Here is an 8,061-nt window from a genome sequence, read left to right on the forward strand (position 1 = left end):
TTAGATTAATTAGGGTTTTACCCTAATTTAGTGTTAGGGAATTTATTTAGCTATTTATATGAATTTGGCTAAATAAAATATATTTATTATTTGACACAGGACTCTGATTCGAGACGAGCGTCTCGACGTCGGATTTGGCTTGATACCACCTTCTATTTGAGGCGGGTACCCTTTGACTTATCTTTTGATAGTGTCTTATGATATGTCTAGTATATATATATAATTACTAGTGATTGGTAGATTTGTTATTTCCCTGGTTTTAGCTTATTTGATACCTGTTACATGCTTCTACTGTTAGCTGCTATACATTTGACTTATATGCTCTTATTTATTGTTATGTGTACCTATGCTCTTAGAGGTGATGATATGTAGTGCTTCTGTATACTGGATTAATTGCTAAACATATTGGATATGTGATCTTGGATTCATGTTGCTTATATCTTTGTTATATATGTGTTCATCTTTTTGGCACATATATATGGAGGAGGCTATGTTCAGGTATGACATGTTGTAGCATCATGCACCATTCTATATGATTGCATGCTGGGCGATTGACGACTCCATTATTGTTGAGCTCGTCGGCTGGCTACATGGGCCTGCACACCACGTGACCACTGCATGGGTAGTGGCACAGCACCTAGGGTGTGTATGGCAGTTGCTCTGTGGGGCTCCATTGGTACGCTCATGGGTAGTGTGACTACATCGTGGTAGCAGGCAGGGATCCCTCCCCGTTATTGCATACCGGGAGATGAGAGCATTGCGCTCCCTCACTATGTTTGAGGCAGGAGGATATGTGTACTCCGACAACATCCCATACACTCGGTCACTCTTCAGGAGTAGTGATGGCAGAGTGCACGGTTGTCATAGCCCTACCCACTCGGTCTCACCATCGCGTGTGAGATGGCTGACTAGGGTCATGGGTGACTATGTTATATTGCATCATATGCACAGATTGCATTTATTGTGATTGTTGTATATTGGATGATGTATTTTGGTGACTGTATATGATTGACATGCATATAGGATACATACTTATTTGCTCTAACTATCTTTATCTATGTATGTTCACAGTTATTTGCTCAAGACTCACAGGTGAGTACAGTTTATTTCAGTTATGCATTTCTTATTATTCTTGCAGTAGACTGTATTACATGTCTATTGTTGGTTACTGCAGTTTATTTAGTTATGCATACTTGTTATATTGTTTAGGAGACTGTACTATAGGTTATTGCTGGTAGTTATATGTTACTATACATTTCTATTGGTTACCTGCTGAGTTCTTTGAACTCACACCGTTACATTACTACTTTTCAGGTTGAGGTCGTCGGGAGATTCCAGTCCCTAGCCCCCTTGTTGCGAGGACTTTCAGTGGTCGTGTTTTGTTTTCGTTACTATGTCTTTATACACTTGTGATGTGGGTTCTTGTATTGTGGACTTATGATGAACTTTTGGGTTTGCTACTCTTGTTTTCTGCTGCGGATGTTTTCATTACTTCATGAATTTCATTTCTTCATTGTAGTGGAGTAGGATTTACATATATCTACGATGATTCCTTTATCGTCTTTTCTTTTAGTGATTTTTGTTGTCAGCCGAAGGCTGTATATTAAACTGCATGGATTGATTATATAAACTGCGTGGTTTGTTTATTATTTGTATTGTATTGTTCCGGTCGTGTGGGCCGAGATATGAATATATGTATCTCAGGATTCATATTGTCACCCGTATAGGGAAGATGCTGTCAAAATTTTATCGGCAGGGACTACCTGGGGCGTGACACAAGGGCTCGTGGACGAGTACTTCTTCCGATCGCTCGTTAGGAAGCTGCCCCGAGACTACGACCATATGCTGAAGAAGGTCAACGAATACATAAACTTGGAGGAAGCCCAGGCAGCCAAAAGGAAGGAAGCGCCATCAAAACCATCGGCGTCGGCCGAGCAAAGGCCGCTGACCAGCCACCAGCTGCCAAGAGGGCCCCGAGCCGAAGGAGCACGGCCACATCATGAAGCAAGGTCAAACGTTGTCCAGCATGCGGCCTCCGAGTGGCCAAAGCCAAAGATAAAGGTATGCACTCCTATGTTCTGTGCTTTCCATCAGTCAACAATCCACAACACCCGCGATTGTCGCAGATTCCCCTCAGTCGCTCAACCAACCCCCAGAAGTTATCGTCGTTGGTCGCCTTCCCCCGACCGGCGACATGGGTGTCATAGCACCGGGCGGCGGGAGACTAGACGATCATCAGAGCGGCATCACCATCATTAGTTGAGAGGTGACAATCATCCCCGAGCCTCATACGAGTGGGGCATACCATCCGCTCGGGAAGAGGAGAATAGAAGCAATGCCGCTCAGGGGGAAATCAACGTTATAGCTGGCGGACCAACCAGTGGGGACTCCAACCAGACCCGGAAGTCCTACGCTCGGCGGTTGGAGATCCACGTCGTGGCATGTAGCAAGGAGAAGGTGAGCGAGCCCGAGATCAGCTTTGGCCCTAAGGATCGAGAGAGAGTTGAAGTGCCACACGACAACACCCTCATTATCCGAGCTGTAATTGCTAACTATACTATTCGCCACATATTCATTGACACGGGGAGCTCGGTCAACATCATTTTCAAGAAGACGTTCGATTAGCTCCAGATCGACCGTGCCGAGTTGCTGTCGATGACGACCCCTCTGTACGAGTTCATCGACAATGAGGTTCAGCCGATCGGTCAAACAAGGTTGGCCATATCACTCGGAGAGGAGCCACTCGGAGGACGCAAACTACCAGCTTCATCATAGTAGACGCTCCCTCCGCCTACAATGTCATTCTGGGCCGACCGACCCTCAACGAGTTCCGAGCGGTCGTCTCAACTTTCTGCCAGAAGATTAAATTCCTGGTAGAGGACCGGGTGGGAGAGGTCAAAGGTGACTAGTTGGCCGTTCGGCATTGCTATGCTGAGATGGTCAAGACTGAGGCGAAGTCTGCTCGGAAGACACCCCGATTGGAGGTAAATGCCATAACCGAAAAGCCCCCTGCTTTGGTCCACGAGGAGAAGAGGTACTGATCCACCCGACCCGAGAGGAAGCAACTACCTTCATCACCGTCAATATGGAAACAGAACGAAAAGCCGAGCGGATCACATGCCTTACGAGGTCGACGAAGGACCTCGTGTGGAAGAAGGTGAAGCCGATCGGAGATGTCACCAAACTGGAGGCTCCTTGGGCCGGACCCTACAAGGTCATAGAGAAGCTCTGCTCGGGCGCATATTACCTGGAGGATGAGGATGGAAGGCGACTCGAGCGTCCATAGAGTGTGAACCATCTCCAGCCGTACCGAGTTGGATGAAAGGTGCGCTGATGTAGTTAATGTCATGTATTTTCCATTTTCATGTGCCCTTCAACTGCAGGATTGAAATCAAAAGCAAAAGGTTTGTAAAATTATCGTCGAACGGCAAGACTTCATCAAACTGTCGAGCGGTGACGTTAAACCCAGGTCTCCACCGACGACCGAGTGGCGACTTTAAACTCCTGCCTTTGAAGACCGTCGAGCGGCGATGTTAAACCCAGGTCTCCACCGACGGTCGAGTGGCGACCTTAAACTCCTGCCTTAGAAGACCATCGAGCGGCGACGTTAAACCCACGTCTCCACCGACGGTCAAGCAACGACCTTAAACTCCTACCTTAGAAGACCGTCGAGTGGCGACGTTAAACTCAGGTCTCCACCGACGGTCGAGCGGCGACCTTAAACCCGAGGCTTCATCAAGTCATCAAGCGACGACGTTAAACCCCGGAGTCGAGTGATGACTATAAACCCCAGAGTTATAGCCCTAATAAGTTAATGATGGAGATGTATTACCCATCTGGGACTAAAAGGTCAAAGACTTGGTAAGAAGGAAAGCAAATATGTGATGAAGAACTACCAAACAACTTCATTAATGACAAACAAAAGGTTGCTGAATGGTAGTCAAACATGCAACACTTGGAAAAGTTACAAATTCCCTCTTCACTCGACAAAGTTACAGAAGCCCTCCACACTTGATAGGCTCGAAGGCGTCATCCGGTATGGCATCGAGGAGCTGGACACGGTCAATGGCAGCCCTGGTCAAAGCTTCGGGGAGGTGGTCGTTTGTCTTCAGCTGGCTGAACGTCGCATCGATGGCTAGCTCGAACGATCGGATGATCCGATCGCATGCCTTGCCGAGGAACTGGTCCGAGCGGAGGTATCTCTGCTTCATAACCTCGAAGAGGCTCGGCCCGACATCCTGGTAAGTCTTCAGGGCCGAGCGAGAGGCCTCCAGAGAATCTTCAAGGGTCGTCACTTGCCCTTGCAGATCAGCCTCCCAAGCTGAACGGCTCTCCCGCTCGGCAGCCAAAAGGTTCTCCACCTTCTTGAGCTTCTCTGCCAGATTTCGAGCCTCCGGGTTCTTTAGCTCCAGGGTCTCGAACCGACTCATCATTATCGCTCGATCGGAGGGGGTCTTCTGCTCGGCCTCCAGGAGCTTCTTAGTCTTGGCCAGAAAGGCATGCAGCTCGGCGATCGAAGGCTCCTGGGAGGAAGATGCTCCATCAGAAATCTTGAGCTTCTTGAGCTCATTCTCCACAAGCGCTAGACGCTGGCACATCGCCACGCTCTCCACCCAGTACTGCCACAGAACCAAAGAATGTTAAGGCTGAGCGGAGGTAAAATCATGAATAGATAATTGCATACATACCCCGGTGGACATTTACAGATGGCTGTTGGCGAGCAGCCCGAGAGGCATGGTTGCAGCACGTGCTCGGGTCTCCTCCCAAACCTTAGCGAGCGGCCCACGGATGATAATTTGATGTTCCAAAGTTCGCGGTTGATCGCCGATCGCCAAATACTCCTATGTCGGGAGGTGGAGGATGGTTGTTACGGAGCGCCGATCGACCCACAAAGATCAGTCCACTGACTGATCGTGATCAAGCCAGTATATCAGCCGATCGGCCAATCGGTTATCAGGCCACTTGTCAGTCAGTCGGACTTACAGCCTCCTTCTACTAGACTTGAGAGGGAGGCACGTGATCCGACTGTAAGGGTGGGGCCTGCCTTGTAGAAGGTCATCGCCACGTGGAGGGTCATAGTCAAGATGGTCAACGCCCCGGGAGTTCGTCCGATCGGGCGACCCTTCCTTCCCGATCAACGTAAGGAATACCTGATCCGGCACTACGGCAACTCGGCCAAATACTGAGCTTTCGACGCTCAAAAATCTCAAGCATGGAAGGACAAAGGCCGAGCGCCCATCCCGCTCAGTTGAACAGGGGGCAGCCCTGACCAAGCAAACACGGCACCCTCGCTCGACAGGACGGAGCCGAGACAATGGACCCTTGGCCGAGCGGACTCTCCCACTCGGCCCGACCATGATATCACCCGGATGACAGACTGGCTGAGTGGCTGAGTGGCCATGATATCCCACTCGGTCCTAGCCGTGTACACGACACGACCGTGCCAGGTTTCCAGAGGCGGAGCCAGTGTAGGCCGTGTAGATCTACACGATCGTGCAAGGGGAGCGTTGGCAGAAGCAAGTCATGGCTGTGTACCACACACGGCCATGTAAGATTGGTAGAGAAGGAAATGGCTCTGGCCGTGTGAACCTCACACGACCGTGCCTTGGGGCCATGTGGCACCCGAACCTCACCTCTATATAAAGGTTTCTTCAAGATTTAAAGGGGGATCTTCTCCCTTTTGGGGGGAATTCAAGATTTGGGCATTCCTCCACCTTCTTGGAGGGATTCCGACGATTCTAAGGGTGGATCTTCAACGTTTCGACTCCGGAGAGCGAGGATTGGATCCGAAGACGGTTCTTCATCGTAGATAAGCTTTTCTTCCCTTTCTTTCTTGGATTTGGGGATCAAGATATTTATCTTTTCTTCTTCTTTTGGTCTTTCCTTGTTCCATGGATTAGATCTCTTGTTCTAGGATGGAGGGAGTATTTGTAATGAATATTTGATGTAAACTCTTGTGGATTTGCCAAGATTCCTATTTCTATGATTTTTCCCTATTTTGTATCTATTCTTTCTTGTGTGGATTGTTGTGATTAGGGCTTAATTACCATGCTTGATTGAATGTTTGAATATCTTATGGATCTTGTATGGATTGCTTCTCATTCGATTTTCCGAGGGGCGTTCGTGACAGGAACATGCCCGTGTAAGGACGTTTGAGAGGTAATCTTGAGAGAGAAATTAGGTATTTCAAGAGGGTAGGATAAATTGGATGTATTAATCTTTATATCTTAATGAGGTTGTGAAATAGTGGATTTCTATGTTGATTTTTCGAGTGACGCACGTGACAAGAAGCCCATGTAAGGATAACATAGGGTTCATTCCTAATTGATCGAATTTAGATATATTTCAGTCCTAGGTCGGTTGTGTATTGCAAGAGGAAACCGGTAACCTTCTATAAATGATGGACAATTGAGAAATAAGATTTGGTAGATCATTACATTAAATAACATTACAAAGAAACCAAAACTCCTAGAACATATCTTTATCATTGCCCTTATTTTTATTTCTTATTCTTTCATTTCTTTGTTTACATTTCATAGTTACACTTAGACTTTGTAAATCAATTGATTGGTTGTTTAGCTAACTCGCTTTCAGACATCTTTAGTGCTTATTCCAGTCCTTGTGGATTCGATATCTTTTATTATTACTTGCGACATTTCCGTACACTTGCGGAGGTCAACAAGTTTTTAGCGTCGTTGCTGGGGACTGCGCTATAACATTAGGGATTTTCAATTGAGTTAGACTAGACATAACTTCTCTTTTCATTTGCATAGTTGTAATCTAACTTTTAGAATTATGTTTTCATAAGTTTTTCCTTTCTTGTATAACATTCTTGTCAATTCCTTTTGTTGCAATTCTAATTCTGCATTTTGATTCTAACATTCTTGTCTAACTTTTCTCTGTTTTATTTTGATTTAGTCTCTTTCTTTCTTTTTCTTTTGTAAACATATCTTGCTATCTTGTTCTTGTGTATGCGAAGATCTAACTTTGCAGGAGAACTTCTCCCTCTTGATCCTGAGATAGACAGAACATTTCATAGAAGAAAAATTCTACAAAGACAACAAGAAGAACAAGAACATTCTATCATGGCAAATAGACCACTAAAGGATTATGCATCACCTTATGCTAGGGGTTTTCGATCTAGTATTTCAAGGCCTTTAGTTGAAGCAAACAATTTTGAGATTAAACTTGCAATTATATCTATGGTGCAGCAAAATCAATTTGGTGGAGGACCGCATGAAGACCCAAATCAACATTTGGAAATCTTCTATGAAATATGCGGCACAATAAAAATGAATGGTGTTCCTTCAGAGGCAGTGCACCTACTATTATTTGGGTTTTCTTTGAGAGATAGAGTCAAGCAATGGCTGAATTCTTTGACTCCAAATAACATCACCACATGGGAGCAATGTGAGCAACAATTCCTTAACAAATTCTATCCTCCAAGTAAAACAGCTCATATGAGGAATCTTATTACAAGTTTTAAACAAGCGGACTCTGAATCTTTATTTGAAGCTTGGGATAGATACAATAGTATGCTCAGACAATGCCCACACCATGGTTTAGAAAGGTGGTTAGTGCTACATACATTTTATAACGGCATTAATTATCATACAAAAGTGTCCCTTGATTCAGCTATTAGAGGGGCATTTATGAATAAGAGCTTGGATGAAGCCGAGGAGATAATTGAAAGTGTAGCACAAAACCACCATCAATGGGCTAATGAAAGAAGTGGTGGCTAAACTTGTATGAACCCAACAACAAATGCATCAGGAAAATTTGATGTTGATGCAGTGACCTTATTGGCTGCAAAACTGGATGCTCTTACAAAAAGGTTTGAGAATATGGGAGCTATTTCAAATATGGTCAATGTCGTTGTTTCTTCTTGTGAAGTATGTGGAAGTTCTGAACATTCAGATGACTCATGCCCATTAGGAGCTATCACTGCACAAGTCAATCAATTAGAGCAATGTGATGTAATCATGGGTTTCAATCAAAAGCAGAACAACCCATACTCAAATACCTACAACCCTGGATGGAAAAGTCATCCAAATTTTTCCT

At 45.5% G+C, this 8,061-nt stretch overlaps 1 non-coding gene across 1 annotated transcript; it reads right to left on the minus strand.

Moving 5' to 3' along the window:
• Positions 1–7,458: 7,458 nt before the first annotated feature.
• LOC121993373 lies at positions 7,459–7,564 on the minus strand. The gene has a single exon (XR_006115232.1). It is a non-coding gene; the product is annotated as a small nucleolar RNA R71 (small nucleolar RNA).
• Positions 7,565–8,061: the final 497 nt, after the last annotated feature.

The sequence above is a fragment of the Zingiber officinale genome, chromosome 6B, assembly GCF_018446385.1.
Source record: "Zingiber officinale cultivar Zhangliang chromosome 6B, Zo_v1.1, whole genome shotgun sequence".
Lineage (NCBI taxonomy): Eukaryota > Viridiplantae > Streptophyta > Magnoliopsida > Zingiberales > Zingiberaceae > Zingiber > Zingiber officinale.